The sequence below is a fragment of the Lycorma delicatula genome, chromosome 3 (assembly GCF_047948215.1).
Source record: "Lycorma delicatula isolate Av1 chromosome 3, ASM4794821v1, whole genome shotgun sequence".
NCBI lineage: Eukaryota > Metazoa > Arthropoda > Insecta > Hemiptera > Fulgoridae > Lycorma > Lycorma delicatula.
This window is the reverse complement of record NC_134457.1, coordinates 49,596,044-49,619,690: the sequence shown is the minus strand read 5'-3', so window position 1 is coordinate 49,619,690 and position 23,647 is coordinate 49,596,044. Positions and strand designations below refer to the sequence as shown.

General features: G+C 32.8%; 1 protein-coding gene across 1 annotated transcript in view; it reads right to left on the bottom strand.

Annotated features, from left to right (window-relative positions):
• Nucleotides 1–5,620, bottom strand: part of LOC142321584 (uncharacterized) — a 44,414-nt gene extending 38,794 nt beyond the window's left edge. The window contains exon 1 of the mRNA XM_075359793.1: nucleotides 5,372–5,620. The gene's annotated coding sequence lies outside the window, so the exon portion shown is untranslated. The remainder of the gene's footprint in view (nucleotides 1–5,371) is intronic.
• Between the last annotated feature and the right edge of the window lie 18,027 nt (nucleotides 5,621–23,647).

Sequence of the window (23,647 nt, the reverse complement as noted above, 5' to 3'; positions counted from 1 at the left end):
TGGAAACACATATTAAAGCAAGCCCTTGGAATTTTTCAAAAGAAAATTACATACTTTGAGAAACCAATAAGCTTCTACTTGTAAATCAAGTCATTCTGATGAAAGTACACTTGAAGCATCTTATCTCGTAGGATTAAGAATTGCTAAGATATTCAAACTCCAAACAATTGCAGAAATCCTCATATTGACTGCTACAGTTGATATGGTCAGTGTATTAATATGAGTGGAAGAAGCAAAAAAATTGAAGAAAATTCTGCAGCGACACAGTATCAAGGCGAATCGATCAGATGGCTGCCGATGTTCGTAATAACATAATTCAGCAAATAAGTTCAAGTGAATTTTTTAGTATTCAATTTGATGAATCAACAGATGTGGCAAACATTTCTCAGTTCTTTTGTTTTGTGATATATGAATCGAATAGGGACAGATCAATCAAAGAAAATATGTTGTTTGGCAAATTAATAGCTGGTTATGCAACAGGACAATTCCTTTTGATGTTTTTTATGAAGCTACTAACAATTATATAACAGATTTTTAAAAAATGTATTGCGTTACAAAGTGATGGTGAAAGGCAATAACAGGAAGAACAGTGTATTTCTGAAAAAATTAAAAGATCATCTTATACCAAAGATGGAATGGATACACTGCTTCCTATACAGACATGCTCTTGATTCAAAAAATATGCTGGAAAATCTAAAAATAATTCTTTATAAAGCTGTAAAAATGATTAATTTTATTAAAAGTCAACTACTACAGAATAGCCTGTGTAATCAGCCGAGTTCAAGTTCATAAGTACCTAGGTGTTTGTGTTTTGTCTTCAAAAGTATGACCTCTTATGTGGTGTCCATTTGGGCACATAGGTTGGAAAGAAATCGAGCACTTATTAAAAAATTTAAGGAGTGCCCAGCACAGAACCTTAATTGTATGCACTGGTGTTTTTAAAACAACCTCCTATGAGGCTACCACTGTATTGAGAAAGGCTCTCCCAATCAATTTGGTGGTGAAAGTTCGGGCATCCATGTGGAAATTGCAAAGAGGCAGGAAGGCCGAGGTATTTGGGATGTGTTTTCGAGCCAGGCCTGTACCAGAGCAAAACAGTGATCTCAATGCACTGGTTCTAAATTTCAAACAGTTGCCCATCTCCTGTCTGCGAAGGAGGCTATACAGCCTCGCAATGGAAGCATGGCAGTAAAAATGGCACGCCACAACTAAGGGAAGATCCTTGTATAAGTTTATACAGGATTTGGGGGAATGGTATGTCTCTCCTTCAGTTTTAAGAGCAATGGAAGCCTGAGTGCTCTCCAACCATGTAAATTTAAACCAATATTTGTTTTGGTTCCATCTGGCAGCTGATGAGCTGTGCATCTATGGGGAGGTCCACTCGATTGAACACATGATGTTTGACTGCCCAGCTCTTTGGGGGGCCAGAACTCAGGCCACCCTGGAACTTAGAGGTCAAGGGGAAAATTGGCCATTCACAAGCGGCGAGTCAATTTGGCAAGAGCCGCATTGTCAAACCGTGTGGGAGTTCCTTGATACAGTTGCTTTGTTCAACCAACATCAGTAGTTTGCCTAAGGGAAAAGACTCCTACTGCACTGCTGTAGGAAGCTAACTGAGAGATATGGCTGGCTACCAGTCAGATTAAGGCTCTAAGTGCTTCAATGGTGGACAGGTACCTGCTGGCATTTAGCAGCCTAGGCGTGACAGCAAATTGCTGTCTTTGACGAGATAAATCTAATTATTGATAATTATTATGTTTTAGTAGTTGATGAGTGTGCCTATCCATTCTAGTGATATATGACAAGTGGGCAGTGGGACACGCAAGTGAATGGTGTATGGTACCATGCTTATTCTGCTCACGCTTTTAGGTTAGCTCTAGGAGCTAGTTAGGACACTGGTCGCTAAACTATTCTGAGGCTCAGTAGTCAATCATGGCACAGACATTCAGTCTTATGCTTTAGTGCGATCGAATGGGGTGGTGACGGGAGAAATACCAAGCAAACCAATAGAAAAATACAGAATAGGCTGTTTGCTAAACTATGTGATGAAATGGGTAAAAAGAGAAAACCTCTTCTTTTCCATACAGAAGGTTATAGTGGGAGAACATGTTAACTCTGTTATTGGAGTTGTGAGATGAATAATATTCTTCCAGCATAAACAAAGGCCATTCTCAATGTTTTACAGAATAATGAGTATATGCTCCTGTTGGCTTACTTAGCTGATGTATTTTTGCATTTAAATGACTTGAATGTTTATTTATAAGTGTGATAAAAGTATTTTATTAATTACAAAGTTCATGCTATCATTAAGAATTTAGATATCTGGATTATTTGCCTTCAAAGCAAAAATTTTGATATGTTTCCACTAACTTCCAATTATATTGAGAAAAAATTGGATGAAGAAGACACTTCACCACCAGTCTGGGTAGCATGAAGATCATTTGTGCGAGATAAAAATTCAGTTGGTGCAGTATTTTCCATAAGATAAAAATAATTTCTCGAAGACATGGATACGGAATCTATTAAAGTGAAAAAGTTGTTGCAGCTGCTAAGTTACTAGTTAAGATTCACAACTAGCTCATCGAAATGTGTGCTGATAAACTGTCAAAACTACAATTCATTTACATGTGAAGAAACAGATACATTTTGGGTTGCTCATCAAAGTGAATATGTTACATAAGCATTAAAAATATTAATCCCTTTGGGCATATCTTACATCTGTGAAAAGGATTATTCATCTATAGTTGTGCTAAAAACTAACTAAACATAGGAATCATCTTTTATCACTTGAAAACAATTTGCTTTTGTGTGATTCTAACATAGATCCACATACGGAGAAACTTTTGAATGAAAAACAAATGCACCACTCATTAATTTATTTTCTTTAGATGCATACTTGTAAATGTAAGTAAAATGTCTATAATAAATGATTTTTTCCTCATTGTTTATATGTAAAATTTCTTAACACAACATACGATGATATTTAGTTCTCATTGTTAGATTGGCTAAGAATCAAAATGGAATAACTCAAAGGGAGCTATCATTACATCATAATGTGTCATCAAAATAAGCAAATTTATTGTAAAATTATTTATATTAGTCCTCATCATTGATAACCTTAAAATTCATAGTTGAATTATTAGTTAATTTTTTAGGTTTTTTTTCTGTCACCTATATGAGATCAGACAGTCAACAACTTGTTCAATATTGGATGATATAACACTCAAATATAAAAATAAAAAAATAAATAACTAATGACTAATTTATCCTGTCATTAATAATAATTGGTACTTACATATTAACGCCACCGCAGCTACAGCTTTATTTAAAAACAAAGTAGTCAATCGGATTTCGGTGGAAAATGAACAGTCTCTTTATTAATTTTAATAAATGATTATTTATATTTATTTACTTTATAAATATAATTTAACCAAACTTAACCTAGTGTGCATAGGTTAAGTTTGGCTAAATTATATTTATAAAATAAATAAATATAAATAACCATTTATTAAAATTAATAAAGAGACTGTTTTGAATCTATTATGGGCCATAAACTCTATATCGGCCCATTTTCCACCGAAATCCGATTGACTAGTTTGTTTTTAAATAAAGCTGTAGCTGCGGTGGCGTTAATACGTAAGTACCAATAATTTAATATCATTATAATAATCCGAAACAAAATAAAATTATTTTGTAAGTACAACAAAATTTATGATAATAAAGTTATTGTTTTTGTAGATTTAATTTTTTCCACAAGATTTTTTTGGAGCTAATGAGTGCTCTCTTTTTCTGTCTAGCCTCCAGAATCACTGTAGGGTATTACTTCAGAGGATTATATGTATGAATGTAAATGAAGTGCAGTCTTGTACAGTTTCAGGTCGAACATTCCTGAGAATGGTTAATTGAAACCCAACCACCACAGAACACCGGTATCCACAATCTAGTGTTCAAATCCGTATAAAAGTAACTGCCTTTACTAGCATTTGAACCTTAGAACTCTCAACTTCTAAATTAGCTGATTTGCAATGACGAGTTCACAACAAACCAACCCAGTGGGTTAGCTAATGTGCAGCTCAAAAATTACCGTACAGTTATTAGTACAAACAGTATATTAGTGCAGTATGGTACATTAGTACTCTAGTACTTATTACTGTACTAGCATAATGGCTACATCAGTCTTGCACAACTTTGAAAAGTACTTCTGAAAGTAAAATCTTATGTGTTTAAGGGTAAATTTTTTTTAAATCATCTTCACTCAGTCAGTGATCATACACACCATAAACCTTTAAATAAATAACATAATCATATGTTAGACACACACAAATCATAAAGCTTTACAATAACACTTTAATAATTTAAATAATAATCTCCTGCCCTACTAAAATATTACTCACTGGCACCTTTATAGTAATATATATAAAAAAATTAATAAATTATAGGTGATAAATTTTTTTTTGTTTGCAATTATTCTTTGATTTAATTTTTGCTCAATCAACACCATTATTTATTTTTACCTAACAGTTTCTATCATAGATCAGTTTTATAAAGAAATCCCATGTACAAATGTTATACTATTGAACCAATTTTTTCCACAGGTTTCCAGATAAATTTTTTGAAAATTATTTACACACATTCGTGCATTAGTGTATAGTACTGATATCCTCACAATTAGTTAGCTATATTATCATAAATAAATTAACATGGATTTTGCTCATTCAAAATCACATGACAATTTATCTAAGACAATTTGAATAATTTCAAATTCAGCTGAACTTACATCTGAAATACATTTACTAGATAATACTTTTAAGTAATAATTTAAAAACCAATGGAAATTTGTAAAGGACTGGTCAGCCTACCAGCCTACTAAAAGGCCAACTACCAAATTATAACAGGGCTAACCGGCATTTGGAAAATATTAGTACAATAAAAGTTAACGATAAGTACAATGCAGCTCTGTATTGTATATGTCAGTTAATATTTGAATGTTAACATATTAAAAAATAATTTTCTTATACATTGTATAAAGAATACAAAACAGTGAGTTTTATAAGATTGCAATGAGTTAAAGCTACTTTTCATTACAAATTCAATGAGCCAAACCCTACATTTCTTAAGATCCTTCATTACATGGAGAAATAACTTTTCAATATATACCCAAACAATTTAATTTTAAAATTTTAATTGAATATTACACAAGTATTTTCTGTTGCGCGACGTAACACTGTATAATTCATCGCTAATGTTACGGTTATTGGTTACAATAACAAAAATGGGATAAACTGATAGCCCTTTTTCCATCCAATACTTTACCTCTTGTAAAAAAAATACTATAATCTTATTTTAATTTAGAAAACTGGTCACAACGTACTAACAAATCCTTCGAAAGTTATGGCATAATTTATTTACTCTCCACTATTACATATTTACAGGCTGGTAGTTAAGGTCTGCAATAAATTAAGCTAATCATACACAAATTAGCCTATATTACACAAGCCACATCCGTCAAGATGAGTATTAAACATTATTTTGGTTAAAACTATCAGGACCAAAAAAATTTTAAATCACCTACAATCTAAGCGAACTGAATATAGATTAAGGTTAAGGTAAACATAAAGTAATCATGGTAATATAGCAAATAATGGATGAAGATCGCTCGCTACCAACCGTCACCAGAGTATTCATTAAAACATTCTTCCAGTCATCAACAAATGTAATATTTTTAAGATTGAGTTCTTAATTTTTGGATTTCATACATTACCAAAAAATTACACGTTTTAATTTTCTTTTTACCAATTATTATGCCATTGAAACAAATCTGATATTCTTTCATGTTTACATTTTTTAAATATAATTCGTATTATCGGCTCTTTTATTTTTAGGAGAAAATTTTGTGCTTTTTAATGATTTATTCACTTCATAGATGAATACTTATCACCCAAAAGAAAGTAATATTAGTAAGGTGTATTTTTACGATGGTTATAACATAACGGTGGTTTGAAGAAAGGGTATCCGTATAAACTAGTTTGGGCTGAATACAGTATTTTAAATATATATGTATATAATTATAAATGAGAGGTGAGAGGCCGAAGTTGAAGAAATCAGTCGAAGAAATGACACCTGAAAGAAATGACTACTATTGAAAGGGGCAGCAGCCCCTTCAATAGTAGTTGAGGGGGTCAATTTGTGCTTGAACAAAAAATTAAAGCTAAAATTTTTGGCTTTAAATTATATGTAGCTAAAAGTAGTAGAAAAGAACAAATTTATTTTCTGAGAAAATTCCTTTCTTTTTTAAAAATTATTATGATATCCTATTGAGCTAAAATATTTAATAGGTAAAGTAGTCCTCAATCAGAACATTGGTGGGACACTCAGGAAAAGGTCATCTCAGAATATATTAAAGAATTTGGAATATGAAAATTTCAAAGAAGAATGGCAGGCTAGATAATTTAAAACAGGAAATGAGTAAGTTGTATAAATTAGAAAATTAATGAGGTAGCAGGTAACAAGTAATTATGAACTAATTTTTGCCCAGAGAATGGGTCAGTTATTACAAAATCAAAAATATGGAAATGATGAGTGGTAAAAATAATAAATAAACAAATTTTAAATATTCAAAATAATGAAGAAAATAGTTTCTCATGTTTTGATATATTATATCACAATATATAAGTAAAGTGTAACCAATAATCATATTTCAAGCAAAACATGAGAAAATTATTTTACTCAGCATATATTCAAAGCCTAAGCCTGCGACAGTAAGAGCCAACCTCTTGGCTGATGAGCCAAGGAAGCTGATTCATGACTAATTTTAGATGGCACCCTTAAGAATAAATGTATGAGAAAGAAAATAATAATACACAGCATTTGTACATTTTGAAAATACACTGATAATATTGAATTAAATAATTTTTTTTATTTTTACTTTTAAGTAAGACGACAAAATGTAGAAACTTTTGGCAGAAACTAAAACAAATTACGAGAAATTCTGAATAGGATGGATTTATTGTTAGGAATTCTGTTTGGAAATAAATTACAGAAAAATTAAGATAATATAATGTGACAGAAGAAAGGTCAATGAGGAACTAAATATTAAAATCAAGAATATAAATCAGATATTACAGAAATTCACTGTTGATATCACAAGTACACTGGAACAAGCAAGAATAGCCTCATGAAAAAGAAGGCTGATAGTATCAAATGTAGATCAAAGAATTTGATTGATATTCTTGAAAATATTTTTAGAGTGTAAAGGCGCTTTTTAACAGTGAAACACGGGCATAGAAAGGGAACAGAAAAGAGATTAAAAGGGGTTTGTGAAATTTGTTGTTAAAACAATTCTAAAAACTAGGTGCTGGGTAATGTATGAAATAAAGAAGTTATTTACAATCGTAGGAAGATAATTGTGGTTAAAACTTATACAAAGATCAATTAGCTTGTTTGGTCATCTATTAAAATATTCAGGATTAGCTAGTTTGAGAATATGTATCGAGTAAAAATTACTGAGAATGATAAAAAATGGAATAAATAAAATCTCTACCTGAGGAGAAAGGCTGCAGCAATTCTATTGAGGTTAAAAGATTAGCACAAAACAGAAAGGAAGGTATACTCATACTAATATCAAATAAATTACCGATTGATACTAAAGAAATTAAGTTAACACATGTTTTGGGAGGTAGAGCACAACTTTGTTATTTAAATATGAAAAAAAATCTCGGTCTCTCTTTGTGATCAGTCTGTCATCAATTATGTTATTTAAATAGAAAGTAAACAAATATTAAAAATTATTGGATCACATTTTATCATGCTGATCATTGGGTTTATTTAAGGCTTTAAAATTTTCTAATAAGAATTGTGTACCTGTAAAGAGAAAAGAGCCTTAAAAATTAAACTCTCTAATATTTTTAACCAACTTGAAAAAAAGAAGTTCTCATCTCAATCCAAATACAGGTTATTATATGAAAACTTATAATGTGGGTCAAATTAAAAAAAATATATTAATCCATATTAAGAGTTTGTAAGTTATTTTACACCAAATTAAAAAAAAACTGTGTTTTTAAACTCATTTTTTTGTGTATTGCACCCTTCTTCCTAGAAATTAATGGTGATACAGTCTGGGACCCATTTAAAAAATTTTTCAAGTCAAAAAGCATAAGAAATTACTAAATTTGCCCCTTAATTTATCTTCCCAGAAATTCAGTTGGGTGTCATAGCAGAAATCAGGATGAAATCTTTCACTAGCCAACTCACTACTGAAGTGTTTTTGGACCCATGTTTATATGAATTTTTTCATTATTTTCTTCCTGGGACACCTGCATATATAGAAAAGTTACTCTATAGAAAATTACTTCTATGAATAATATACGATATACAATATATATATATATATATATATATATATATATATATATATATATATAGTATATATATAGTATTACAGTATATATAAGGAATATATATATATATAATTATGACATACTCATAAATATACAGTGAAAGCACATCAGAGAATGAATGCAGAGCATTACGTTTAAGACGAGTATTCTTCATTCAAGAATCAATGCAACTATTTAACTTATTATGGTGACAAAAGTTTTAAAAATTTAATAATGTTGTACACCGCTTTTTAAAATGTTCATGTGCAACTCATTTTACCGATCTACATGAGCTGATGATGTGAATGAATTCCATTGAAAAGCACTCCATAAGTAAGTCTCTTATATTTTCTAACTGTTATCTTAATAGTAAATGTAAATTAAATGTATATAAAAATATACAAACCTATGTATGTAAATTTTTAACTTATTCATGAGTAATAACAGATAAATGAAAACAATACATTATGACTTTGGGTATATTAATACAAAAAAAAAGCTTTGAGCAAAACAGCATATTTATGGAGGAATAAATAGAAATAAGAAACTATATACGGTTTTTGTAGTTCAGTCAGTGTTTTAACATTTTTATAGCTACTTACTGATGAAAGAAGAAAGTACATACAGCTACTAAGAACTGTATTATAAAAATACATTCCAGAGGTTGTTGCAGTTCATCTGAAGAATGATAAATTTTTAAAGTAGAATTAAGAGTATATATGCATAAAAACCGTTACCTTAAGAAACAATTGTTTTTTCTTCAAAATCATGAGCTTCACACTAATGCTAGAGATTTGTTCGGTTAAATTTAAGTATACTCTTTTTTAGAATGTTATTAAAAAGTATATAACATTTCAATGTTATCTATTCATTTGGTACATTGGAATTGTGTATTTGTGTTTCATAATATTAGTCTGCATTATTGTGAATTTCTTAAGTATCACTGGGTTTGTGATTTGCTTCTTTGTGAGCTAATTGATAAAAGTTGATTGTGCTGAGTCTACAGTCTAGTTAATGCAAGAAGACAAATCAGTTTTAAGTTATAATTTTATTACCAATGTAAAAAAAACAATTATTATAACTCTATAATGCGTGATTCAAAACTGACTTCACAACTATAAAAGCATACAAAAATTTATTTAGATAACTTACAGATTTGGCAAAACACTTAGTTTTGACTCATGTAATTCATTAGTACTGAATTCGGCTATCAGTGCTGTCACCAATATTGTTAAAAATTTATACATTTACTGCTTGCTGTTTGTTTTGGTTTCATGATTAGCAATCAGCAATGTAATTTTTGTAAAGTATGGTAGGGACCTTGCTAGTAAGCAAATGCTTTACTCTCGAACCAAACGTTTATTGAGACAGGTTGTTCTGTTAAACATACAAAATCACCAGGATGTTCATGCGTCCTTGAAGGTGCTGTGGAACAACTCAGAGAAGCTTTGCACATAGTCCAAAGCTTGATGTGTGTCACATGAGACTAGCATTCCACAAATGACTGTTTGGTGCATTTTACATAAAGGATTGCACTTAAAGCCATACAAACTAATCATGGTTCAACATGTTACAGATGACGACAAAATTGCTCGGCTGCAGTTTTGTGTGGAAATGATGAATAGAATTGCAAACATCGATACATTTTTAGATAATGTAATTTTTAGTGATGAGTCAACATTTCACATCAGTGGGACAAGGTGATCACCCATAACTGCCAAATATGGGGTAGCAAAAATCCTCATGAAAGTTTGAAACACATTCATGATAGTCCTAAGATCAATGTTTTTTGTGCCCTAAGTAAACAAAGACTGAACCGCACTGTTCTTCTTCCAGGAAGCAACTGTAACTGGTATCGTTTATCTGGACATGCTTCAAAATTTTCAAATTCCTCAATTAGATGATGATGAACAAGATGGATGCCATTACTGTCACCAAGATGGGGCACCACCTCACTATCACTTAGAATTCAAGAGTTTCTTGATAATCGATTCCCAGGTTGGTGGATTGGTTATGACTTGCTGGATACAGTCTGGAATGAAATTGATGTGAGGTAGGATGTATGTTGCATTACAAATGGAGGCCATATCAAACCAAAGTGAATGTTGGGGACACACTTGATGTGTTTTTCTGTGAAATGAGATGTCAACCAAATGTGTAAATTATCTCAATAAATCTTTACATGCTTTTAACAATGTGAAGTCCTTTTTGAATCACCTGTTATACTGTAATACTCTGGTTTTGAATCACCTGGCCAATACTGTAGATTTACTGTTGCCAGAGTGCCAGAGTGTGAAATTTATTTAAGAGGTACTGACAAGAATTTTTCTGCATAGAATAATGCAATTTGCATTATTTTTATACAAACTGGTTGTGTTGATGTTAGTATGTGTTAAAGATATCATAAATTAAAGACTTATTTACAAAGTGGCCACTCAGTCCCTTTCCATATAAAGAAATAAACATGAATTGTTTAACATTAATTTAATAAATTTATTTTTATTTTTACACATAAAACTTACTTTAAATTACATCTTTATGTGCTCCTTCATTGTCCACTTAGTTTTATCAGTCACCAAATGCATTTAGACATCTTGTTCCAAATTGAAAAATCAAAATAGTAAAAACAACAACAATTTTCCCTTAAAGTTAAGACCTAGTCAGAAAGTTCAATAACTTGAGCAGACTTTAATGGTTTAAACCCAGATTTTTTTTCTGAATGTTGAATGAGTAATATTTAACTCTGAAGACCTCTTCCTGATTGACTTAATAGATTGTAAACAGCAATCCTAAACTCACCGGGTTGGTCCAGTGATGAACGTGTCTTTCCAAATCAGCCGATTTGGTAGTCGAGAGTTCCAGTGTTCCAAGTCCTAGTAAAGGCAGTTACTTTTATTTGGCTTTAAATACTAGATCATGGATACTGGTGTTTTTGGTGGTTGGGTTTCAATTAACCACACATCTCAGGAATGATTGAACTAAGACTGTACAAGACTGCACTTCATTTACACTGATACATATCATCCCCTGAAGTAATACCTGAGTGGTAATTCCTGGAGGCTAAACAGAAAAAAAACAAAAAAAACAGCAATCCTTAACAATATTGAGTGGAAGAACTTCCATTTCATTCCAAGTCAAGGACTAATCCAATGGAGAAGAGTTTTACATCTCACTTTCAGAGAGTTACTAGTTTCCTTACCAACACACTGAACAAATGTCTCTCTGTTTTCATTTCCATTTGTAAGCTCATGCACCCAAACACTAGCAAGTCTTTCTTTAGTTAAATATCTATCCATTTGTGTCTGTCAGTTTAACACTACATAATAAAATTTGTTACTAGAACATTTGAAAATGGCATCAACTTTTAACAAACTTGGCACTTGTTAATTAATCTTTACAATTACCTGATGTCATAGAATGTTAGTTATATCTTAGATAGACACTCTGTAATGTAGAATTACGCATGCAGATAAACAAAAATATCAATTAACTGTAATAGGCAAGTAGAATAAAACATATGAATAGAAAACAAAATTAGTAAATTAGAACCTTTTTGAAATTTAAAACACCACTTTAAAATATAAGTGGTTTAAAAAATGGAAGGATAAAAGTTAATTATTGACCAAAAATCTGAATAGACAGCAGTTCAAGCTGGTGAAAACAAAAAAAATATTATATGTTGTTAATTTTGTGAAGTAAAAAATAACAATGAATTAAAAAATGCAGATTAATGCAACATAAAATACAGAATATCTTCAAGCTTCATGTACAAATGTTCAATATGGCTACCTTTTGTAATATGGAAGATGTCCCATTTGTAATCAATTTCCTGTCAAATCCTATAAAGCATGTCTTAACATTGATCAGTGGTGGTAACTTTTTGTGTTATCTGATGCTGCAGCTCATCAAAATTTCCTGGAAGTGTAGGAACAAACACTGCATTTAAGGTAATCCCCATATAGAGAAGTCACTGGAGATCATGGTAACCAGGAAATTGTTCCACCATGTCCAATTCAAGTCAGCACTTTGCTATTGAGATGCATGACAACTGCATGATGATAATGTGGTGGTGCACCGTGTTGATGAAGAATGAATTTTGTGCCCATATCCTGTTGTAATTATGGCATTATATAATGCCACAATTATGCCAGTTGCAGCTGACTGTAAAAAATAAAGGGTCGTAAATTTTGTGACAGCTTACAGCACAAAAGATTTACCTTAGGCGTGTCCTATACATGTTCGATTGTGTGACATGGTTTCTGCTCACCCATATCCGAACATTATGTTGATTCATCTTACTGCTGGTATGGGGTTGCTTCATCACTGAACACAACTTTATTAAGATATCTTCAGTCTCAATTCTGTTTAACAAGTTTACACAAAACTCTGTTATTTTTCTTTATCACATTCATTCAAAGCTTGTATCAGTTGCAATTTATACGATTTAAATAACAGTCAATTACATGACAGCCTCCATACTATAATCCTAGGAATATTCAATTCTAAGCTGGTATGTACTGTTGATTTACCTGGATTACAAATGAATGTCTGCTGCACTTGTTCAATTGCCATTTCATAAACTGAAGGTCTATTTTGACCTGACGTCCTATGTGATACACAATCTGTTTCAATGAAACAATGGTACCATATAATAACAGACTGTCTTTGAGATAATTGCTTGTGATATTTAGTTTTGAATTGTCTCCGAACGGCAGTAGCCGATTTGGATTCATGAAACCATAAACAACATTGTGCATGTTCTCCACTGGAGTCTATAAGACTCCTTGATGACAGATGCAATTACTTATTCATGTGTGTCACCTAGTGAGAACGTTATGAACTAATGATGTTATGCGGGAATCAAACTTGAAAATATACTGTATTCAGTGATGTATCAAACAATTCTGTTCTTATTTACTTTCTTCATTATTAAAGGATGCTTTTGTTTAACTAATTTAGATATATTCTGTATAATTACAGAAAATAATTGTTGAGCTCTTACTAATGTGTTAAAATAATAGTCTTAAAAAAACGCTAATGTGATAAATTTTATGTAATAGGTACATCTTTGAAAAATTCTTTAAGTATTTGGCACAATAGAAAACATTGAAAGTTGGTATCAATACAAATATGTTAACAGATATAAAAAATGAAATATTACATTGCTAGCAAATAGTAATGAAAGAAACTTGGATGTCTTTTAATTACGTTAAAAATATATTTTGATAAAGGTAAAAATAAAAATATCATTTTTCACAATACCACATAAATTTGATCTCATTTATGGTTTGAGTGAATAGAAAAATTAGAAAAGTTTTAGATTGAGTGAAGTGAAACTTTTTTTTTGTACTCAAAATAACATTGCCAGATACAAGTAGGTTAGATAAAGGCATGCACACAATGTTGTTAAAATATCCAGAAAGTATTAATTAAAATAATTTATGTAAATTCTCTAAGTGAACAAGTTTTACCAGATTAGGAAAATTATAAATGACAGTCCTACTGTTTAATATTCAGTAAAAAAACTAGGGTATTTCTTAGTCATCTCATTATATCTGTTAGAATACTACATCAAAATGTTAATTATGTTAGAAATAAATGTGAACAGATAGAAGTTATTCTGATATTATCTCTCAAAGTGTTTTGGTAATGACAGAGCACAGTCAGAATAAAGAAAAAATTAATACTTTAACTCAGGTACTTCAAATTTTTTTCATAATTATCCACTTTCAACAGTCCAATTTTTTGCGACCTCAACCAAATTACCGTAATAATAAAAGTAAAAACAAATAATACTGTAAAATTTAAAACTAAAATTAACATTACCTTAATTGAGACTAATGTGGTTGCATACTCTTACACAAAAGATTGAATCTTAGCTCTATTTTTAACAGTTCTCAATACAATTTTTCTATGTCTTTCAAATTTGATTGGTGCTTTGTTTTAGTAGAAGTTAGCACCAAAACAGCTGTTTCACACAGATACATGGTGAAGAAGGGAAGAAGGAGATTTATAGCTAGTTCTGACAATATTGTATATTTTGCTTTGATGCCAATCCAGAAGGGTTTAAGCTTATTTTGAAAAATATATATTTTTTTAATGGAATCAAGAACTCTTGAAAGTTCTGCAAACTTTTCTTGTGCTTTTAATGAGAGATGGCATACATTTTCTAGTTCAACACCAAATTAATTTTGGATCTATTCAATCGGCTGACATCTAATTCTGGCACAAAATATTTTTCAAAATGAGTTTCAAGGCTTATCAAATGATCAATTATTATTTGTTTGATTGCATCAAAACTTAACTTGTTACTAGTGCTCATTAAGTTTTTTAAGTTTATTAATATAATTGAAGCAACATAGTCTACAAAGCCAGTTTATGTCTTGAAAGTATTTTAACAGATCTGAGTTACTTTCTGATAAAAGTAGCATTACTTTATCTTTTTACAGTACTATTTTTCTTAAAGTCCGATCCCTTGCACTTCTGTGTGGAATGAAAGGGAGTTGAACTTGTAACCAATTTTACCCATTTGTTCACATAATTTTGAAAAGAGGTGACTATTGAGAGCACATTTTTTAATATAATTAACAATTAATTTTCAGTGAATCTTGTACTACATTTAATTCTACATAAAATTTTCTTTGCTGCAAATACCTCTCAATGAATTATGTAATGAGTGAAAGAAATAACTATTGCTTACAGATTTTATCTAAAGTGTGAATTTATTCCTGTTATTGATACTGCACCACTGGTACAAACTCCAATGCAATCTTCCCATTTTAATCCTCTTTAAAAAAAGATCATCTACTTTTTGAAAAATTGCCTCGCCTACTGTACGAGGTTATTAAATAACGAGACTAATGCTGCTACAGAAGAACTGCGCATGCGTCAATTCGGAAAAACCACTACTGAATCTTATCTTTTATTAAAAAAAGTATATGGGAATGAATGTTTATCACATGTGTGGGTTTTTGAGTGGTTCAAGCATTTCCAAGATGGCCAAGAAGACGTTAAAGATGATAATCGCCCTTCCACATCAAAAACAGGTAAAAATATTAAAATATTGGTAATCTGATCGTCAGTTAAGTATTTGTGCGATTGCTGAAACTATAAGAATTGACAAAGAATGCTAAGGAAAATTTTGCACAACAATTTTGTCATGTAAAAAGTGTGTGTGAAAATGGTGCCTAAAATCCTCACAATTGAACAAAAAGAAGCTTGTAAAAATGTTTGTTCTGATACTGAATGCCATTGAAAATGACCCAAACTTCTTGGAAAGAGTAATAACATGTGATGAATCTTGGTTTTTCACTTATGATCCAGAAACCAATGTCAATCCATGAATTGGAAGGCCCCAACTTCACAGAGAGCTAAAAAAGCTCGAATGAGTAAATCATAATTCAAAGCGATGATGATTTTTTTTATATTCATGGGATTGTGTACCTTCAACGGGTTTCTGAAGGTTAAACTATTAATCAGCATTACTATCTTAAGGTCCTTGCTCAACTCCGTGAAAAAATAAGAAAAAAACATCCTGAATTGTGCAAGAACAAGTCATGGGTTCTTCATCAGGACAACACAACGGCTCACAGTGCATTATCTGTCAAGACGTTTCTTGCCAATTATAACATTCCAGTATTAGACCATCCATCTGACCTGGCACCAAGTGACTTTTATCTGTTCCCTAAGGTCAAATCTGCAGTAAAAGTAACAAGATTTCAGAATTTTGAAGCTGTAAAAGAAAAAGCGGCATGAAAGAGCTCACAGAAGAAGATTTTCAGCACTGTTTTGAACAATGTAAAATTCGCATGGAGTGTTGTAGGGATAGAAGAAGCATGTATATTGAAAGGGACAATAACTAAATATGTATAAATTTAAAGTAAAATATTTTACAGGATTAGTCTCATTTAATAGCAATACCTCGTATGCCCATCTAACGATCTACTAAAGAGTAAATCTTAATGAATATTGTTATTGTACAAATACCTGACCTATACCAAAATTTATGTCATTTTTGCAGTATCTGTTGATTCATCCAACTGGATTACAAATTTTGAATCTCCCTTTAATTCTTTCACTTAGTTGCTGAAATTGGTCTTTGTAAATTTTCAAAATTCATCTAGTTACCATAATGTCTGAAAGGGAAATATTTCTTAAATTGTCTGCATATTTTTGCTGGATAACTTCAATCATTTTGATTGCTATTGGAAGAGCAAGTTCTTCACAGATATATGAATTTTTAGTCTTCCCAATTAGGTAAGAAGCATCATAAGAGGCTTCTAAGTGTTTCGTGTTAGGAAGTACATGAGTTTCTATGGATAACTTTTGCTTTTTTGAAGAGCGACACAACTTTTTAAGAGTTGAGTTAAGAAAGTTGTTGCACTGCTGTAATGATTTTTGAAAATAATATTGCTTTTAGTGATTTTTGTATTTCATGTTATATTAGTATTATGCGTTCAAAACAATTAAAACTTAAAGACCGATTTTTTGAACACCAACCCCATTCCTTCATACAAGATCATATTTTGGATTATTGTGAAACTAACTTTTTTATAGATTTTTTGAAGAAAAATAATTTTTTTAAAGTATTACTTTCAATTACCTTTTGGAAGTGGGGGGTGAAAATTAATTTTATATACATATATATATATTTATATGTATAAAATTTTGCGGCTAAAATTTCCAAAACTGCTCAATCAATTTCATAGAAATTCAGATATGCTGTACATGTGACAATTTTTTTTATTACACATTATATATTTGATTTGATGTATGTGCTATATTTGATGTATACTTAGATAAAGCTGGTTTTCATGAATGCATCAGTTTAAGTGAAAAAAACCTGCAAATGTATCCAAAACCTCCATTTTTTGGCTTTAACTTCAATACCTGAGAACAGATTCGCTTGAAAATCAATAGGGCTTATTCTTAATAGGTTTAATCATCCCACCAAGTTTCATCAAAATCTATGCAAGATTTCATCTGGTAGCATGGATGAAAAAATCTATATACATATGTACATAAACATGATCGAACGCACTAGCGATATCCAAATTTTTGTAAATCCACAAAAAATTCTGCATGCTTATTAGCATAGGAAGCATGTTTTGTATCAAGATGACTAATTAATTTTGTAAATTTTGATGCTTTCACTTCCAAACACACATTACAAATCAAATAAACTGGTTGATTCTCATTAATGCAGGTAAATGCAAATAAGTTTCATTAAATTTTCTCTTTTGTCTGTGAGAATTCATAGCACCTGAATTTTTCGTGTTACCGCTTGGTTGTCCAGCTACTGTTGAAATCATAACCTCTGAACTCAAAACTTTCAAATGGGACTTTCAACAGTCATTTGATATATAATTTTAAAGATGTTGATGAGGAAACAATAAAAATGATACAGTTAAAACTAAATTCTGATTGCCCAATTCATAATGGTGGCCAACAATGTGTTTGTTTCAGATAGCTAGAAGTATGGCTAAATGATTCCCTTTAATTTTTTTTATTTTAGTTATCCCAATTCTCTCTTTGAAAATCTTCTCCGATAAGAGAGGTTAACTCAATAAGCCCCAATTTACAGTATTTGGTTTTCAGGAAGGGTGGCTAAAAAATTTAAAATAGGACATATGATCATGTGATGATACTTTGTTTTGAAGGTCTTCGTGAAACGGTGTCAAAAAAATTAAATTTTGATAATTTAAACCAAAATGAAAGTCACAAATGTCATTACATTAATTCAAAATTAAAAAAATAATTATTAAAATTTTTCAAATACTTTTTTTAATTAAATTTAATTTTGAATTTAAAAATAATTAAATTTACTCATTTTTTAACATTAAAATTTGATTTCATAAGAAACTATAGAACTTTAATTTCAATATATATATATATGAGTTTTTATAAAAACAGTTTCAAGAATTGATGGGATGGTTCCTCACATCAAAGTAAAGGAAAACTTTATATCAACATATGTCCAGAAATGCTAGTTTACCAGCTTATCCGCACATTTGTATTTTTAACATAATTTATTTTTTAGAAATGGTTATTTATAATGAGCTAAATTTTGTATTCAGCTAGGGTATCTAGAAAATTACTTATATAAAAATAATGAAACTGATCTAATCTATTTCAAAATGGTAGCCTTGTAAACTTTTTAATATCTTTGCAACCACTGGTTTATTTAAATTTAAACTTTATTATTTATGACAGGGTTTGAATAAATAAGTTACAATTTTCTTTATAAAAACACTTAACTTTTTTTATAATAACATATCATTTAAATAAACCAGTGGTTCCAAAGTTATTTTTATTTTTTTTCTGAATTTTTATGGGTATCAACTGCTAGGGTCATTAGCCCTTGTCACATTCTTTAAAATAAATTAGTATCACCATCAGGATCGTCATATGTAAGGGTGTAAAGGGCCCTTACATTTTATTTAAAAGCACAACCAACATAAAAAACATTAAGACACAACAAGTTTCTGCTGACACAACAAGACAAAATAACACTTACGGGGTGTAAAAGGCCCCGATATTAAAATTTGAGATAAGGTTCTCAAAAAGACCATGAAATTAAAAATACAACTTATCAATACCATTTCTTTCTTCCACCTGTCTCGTTTATAGTTTGTTTAAGCACCCTCGGGGCGACAAGAACTGCCGTGAAGCAGTATATTAGTCGTGCCAGGATGCCGTGGCAGTTGGCTCCTTATAAACAGGCTACAGGCATCCATTGCGCTTACCCATAGCCTTGTGCCCTCAGTTTACCCTTGAGGGTCCCCCATGCCATCATTGGACACATCCCGACTCACTGCTCTTGAATGCAGACGAGCCAGGATGGCCTAGGCAAGAGGGCTACCTCCCGTCACTACACGTGCCACGCTTCGAGACTCCCATATACATAAAGAATTCCACTTAGAGATTCTTTAACACAGCTTTAAAAATTTTTCAACTTTTACAGACTTCTAAGAAGTCCACTGGCGTGTAAAAATGCAACTATCTTTTCTTCATTTCCATTATCCAGATCAGCAGTAATGTCACTTCTTAGACGGAACCTCTTTCTGAGGTCCTCATATATTGTACACTCTTCTATTAGATGCTTAATTGTAAGTGTTTTATTGCAAACACCGCACATTGGTCTCTCTTCGCCGGTTAACAAATATGAATTTGTCAATTGCGTGTGACCGATTCTAAGTCTGGTCACAGCTACTTATTCACAATGAGTCAACTTAAAGTCGCTTTTCCATTTATATGGAGAAGTTTTCACCGAGTTTAATTTTGTATTTAAACTCCTCCAATCAGTATTCCATTTGTTTCTTACTATGTTTGTTAGACAGTTTTTAACATCTGCCACTCTTACAGGAAATGCATCCAAATCATTGCAGACTGTTCCCTTTCTGGCAGCTTCGTCTGCGCTTTCATTACCTGTAATACCAGCATGCCCTGGAGTCCATACAAATACACATTGCTGTCCTCGTTGGTTTAGAACATACAAAATGGACAGGATGTTTGAAATTAGGACATCCTTAATGTTTTTGTTCCGAATTGCAACAAGTGCACTTAGAGAATCGGAACATATTAGCACTCTCTCTTTGCAATAGTGTTCTGTGTAGCGAAGAGCTTGCTGAATGGCAGTAAGTTCTGCCGTATAAACACTGGCCATATCTGGCAGTTTCCAAGAATGGGCTTCTCCATTTAAATATATGGAGCATCCAACACCATGTTTGGTTTTAGAACGGTCAGTATAAATTCTAATATATTCTTCATAACTACTGACGGTTGCCAAAAATTCCTGTTGGATGATCACTGCTGGTTTCTTTTTTATTTCTCCCTGAGAGAGATCCAACCTTGTATTTACCGCTGGCAAGAGCCATGGCGGTATTTCTCTTGGGGAAATTGCTAGAGTCTCCGGAATAGCAATTTCGTATTTTCTTCTTAATTTGTGGTACCTAATTCCGGCTGGTCTGGAATAGGTAGCACGATGTTCGTATAATGCAGCCATAGCCTGATTATTAAGAAGTTTGTTATTTATATGGGCGGGAAAAGCCCGTATATTTGCTGCATATCTTAGCAAAAGGATCTCTCTTCTATAATGTAGTGTCAGTATTCCGGCTTCAGACATTAGACTAGTCGCCGGACTTGTGCGGAAAGCACCTGTTGCATATCTTATTCCGCTATTGTGAATAACGTCTAACTTTCTTAAATGCGACTTCCTAGCGGATGAATATACAATACATCCGTAGTCGAGTTTCGATTGAACCAATGCCTTATACAATCTCAATAATATCTCTTTATCAGAGCCCCAATTAATGTTCGATAAACATTTAATAATGTTTAGGGCTTTTTTGCATCTAACACTCAAGTCCTGTATGTGTAGTCCCCACGTAAGGGATTTATCCAATACTAGTCCTAAAAATCTCACGTTGTCTTTATATTGTATTGGATCATTGCCAATTCTCAACATAGGACTTTGATGAGGAATTCTCTTCCTACAGAAGTGTACACAACACGTTTTTTCTGGTGAAAATTGGAATCCATTATTCCTCACAACTTCATTTAGAGCGTTGATCGCCCGTTGCAATTTGCACTTCACCATAGCAGTCTTGTTGCTGGCATACACAATTGCCAAATCATCAACATAGACGCTTTTGCTGATTTCTACTGGAATGGCTAATATCAATTTATTAATGACGATGGTAAACAAGGTACCGATCAACGGCGAAACTTGTGGTATGCCATTTTCCAACATTCTTTCAGATGAATATTCATTGTTGACACGTACTTGGAAGGTACGGTCATTCATATAGTTGTTGAGCAATGCTGACAAATTGCCACGAATGCCCCATTCATGTATCTGGAGCATTACTCCATGTCGCCAGGTCATATCGAAAGCCTTCTGAAGATCAAAGAAGACTCCGACACAATGTTTTCTTGTAATAAAGCTGTTATATATAATATTCTCTATGTTGATCATTTGATCGGTGGTAGAGTGGTATTGTCGAAAACCTGCTTGATATGGTGATATCAGGTTTTCTTTTTCTAAAACCCAGACGAGTCGATTATTAATCATTTTTTCGAGTATTTTTCCCATAGCGCACGTCAAGGAGATAGGACGATAGCTATTGGGAACTGTTAAATTTTTATTTTTCTTTGGTACTGGAACAACATGAGCTTTTTTCCACTGCTGCGGGTTCATTCCATCCCGCCATATTTGATTATACAGTTCTAATAGTCTGCGTTTTGCAGTGGTATTCAGCTTCCGGATCATATTATAATGGATTTCATCCGGACCAACAGCTGTGTTGCCTGCTTTCTCCAACACTTTCATGAATTCTTCTATTTTAAATGGTACATTATAAGTAATTACACTCAGTACGGAAATTTAGTAGACCTTCAAGTTCTTCTTTTTTCGTTCGAAAATCTTCTTCGTAGTTAGCCGTTTTGCTGGCTTTCTCGAAGTGAATGGATAATATCTCTGCCATTTCGTTCGGAGTGTCCTTAATTTCGTCTTTATCTTGAAGGCTAGTTATGGGTGCAAAATCTTTACGCCCACAAATCGCCTTCACTTTCCTCCAAACATCTGATGCAGTAGTGGTTCTGTCGATGGATGACACGTATTGCTGCCAGGATCGTTTCTTCGAGTCTATCATGAGACGTTTTGCATACGCCCTGTATTTTTTAAAGGCAATAAGATTTTCTAGGGTAGGACGTTTCTTAGGGCGTTATACGCTCTTTTCTTTCTTTTAATAGCTTCACTTATTTCGTCGTTCCACCATGGAACGGGTCGTTTCGTAAGTTTCCCAGATGTTTTGGGAATGAATCTCGATGCCGACTCAAGTATCGCATTTATTATAGCGTCGACATCGTCCTCGATAACTCCAGTTGTTTCAGGGAGTATCGTTCTAGCTGTGAAGCTCGTCCAATCTGCCTTTTCAAACAACCATCTTTTACAGATGGGATATATTTTCCTTGTAACATCAGTTACAATTTGCACCGGGAAATGATAGCTTCCATGCAAATCGTCTAAAACATGGAAGCTGTACCTCGGTGCTATCGATCCGCTTATAAGTGCAAGATCTATACAGGACGTCAATCCATTTCTGGCATTGAAAAAGGTTCCTGACCCATCGCTTAAAAGAATAAGTTCAGAATTCATCAGGAACCTTTCCAATTCTCTTCCGCGAGGATCTACTCGATCCGATCCCCAAAGAGAATTATGAGCATTAAAATCACCCACCAATAAGACAGGTGGGGGAAGCTCAGATACTAATGACGCTATGTCATCCTCCTTCCAATCAAAATGCGGTAAGTATATGCTGCAGACAGTGACCTGAAGCGGACGCTTCATTCTAATGGCGACCGCTTGTAGGTTTGTATTTAGAACAACCGCTTCGGCGGTAGCTCTGGTCGATGTTAATATGGCTACTCCACCTCTAACTCTAACATTTGGCAGTTGATCTCGCCGAAATATGTCATATCCTTTTAATTTAAAATTTTCATTTCGGCTGAAATGTGTTTCTTACAGACATATACAAATCGGGTCTACATCATGCACCAAGCGTTGGAGCTCATGGATGTTTGAAAAACATCCATTGATGTTTCATTGTACAATCGACTCGCTGATTTTAAATTAAATTATAGCCTAGGTTTCCCTTTCGGCCAGCCTTTTTTTCTTTTCTTCTCCATGCTGCGAACAGCCTCGTGTTCGCGGAGAGCGTCGTCGCCCGTATAGCTTCCAGTCTCCGATTTGGAGACCATCGAAGCCACCGACGACGACGGACATTGATCGGCGCCGGTTTCAGGCGCCGATTGAGAGGTGGCAACCTGGCCGATCCCCGACACGGGAGCAGCACCGGTCACCGCCTGTGGAAGGGGGGACACTCGCCCCCCTTTTGCGGATATTTGTGGCCTCTGTGGTTTAGAGGCCACCTCAGTTGCAGGAGACTTGGCAGCCTCCATAACACACTCTTTCTTCTTATCCTGAAGGATCTCGCTGAGACGGACTTGACATTCTGGTTTGGCGTCCGTTTTCTTCTATACAGGAGCACCTTTCATTTTTATAGATTTATCTGGCTGTCCCACTATCTTTGGCTTAACAAATTCTTTGCTGCTGAAAGGCTTCAGCTTGTTTTCGATGATCCTTTCAATCATGCTAGCCAAAGTAGGCGCAAGTTTGTTTATAATTTGTTTCTCATCTACAGCAACTGGAGCAGGAGCAGGAACAGCAGCCGCAGTCTGAGCATAGGTTGTTGTTGCTCTAGGTCTGCGGG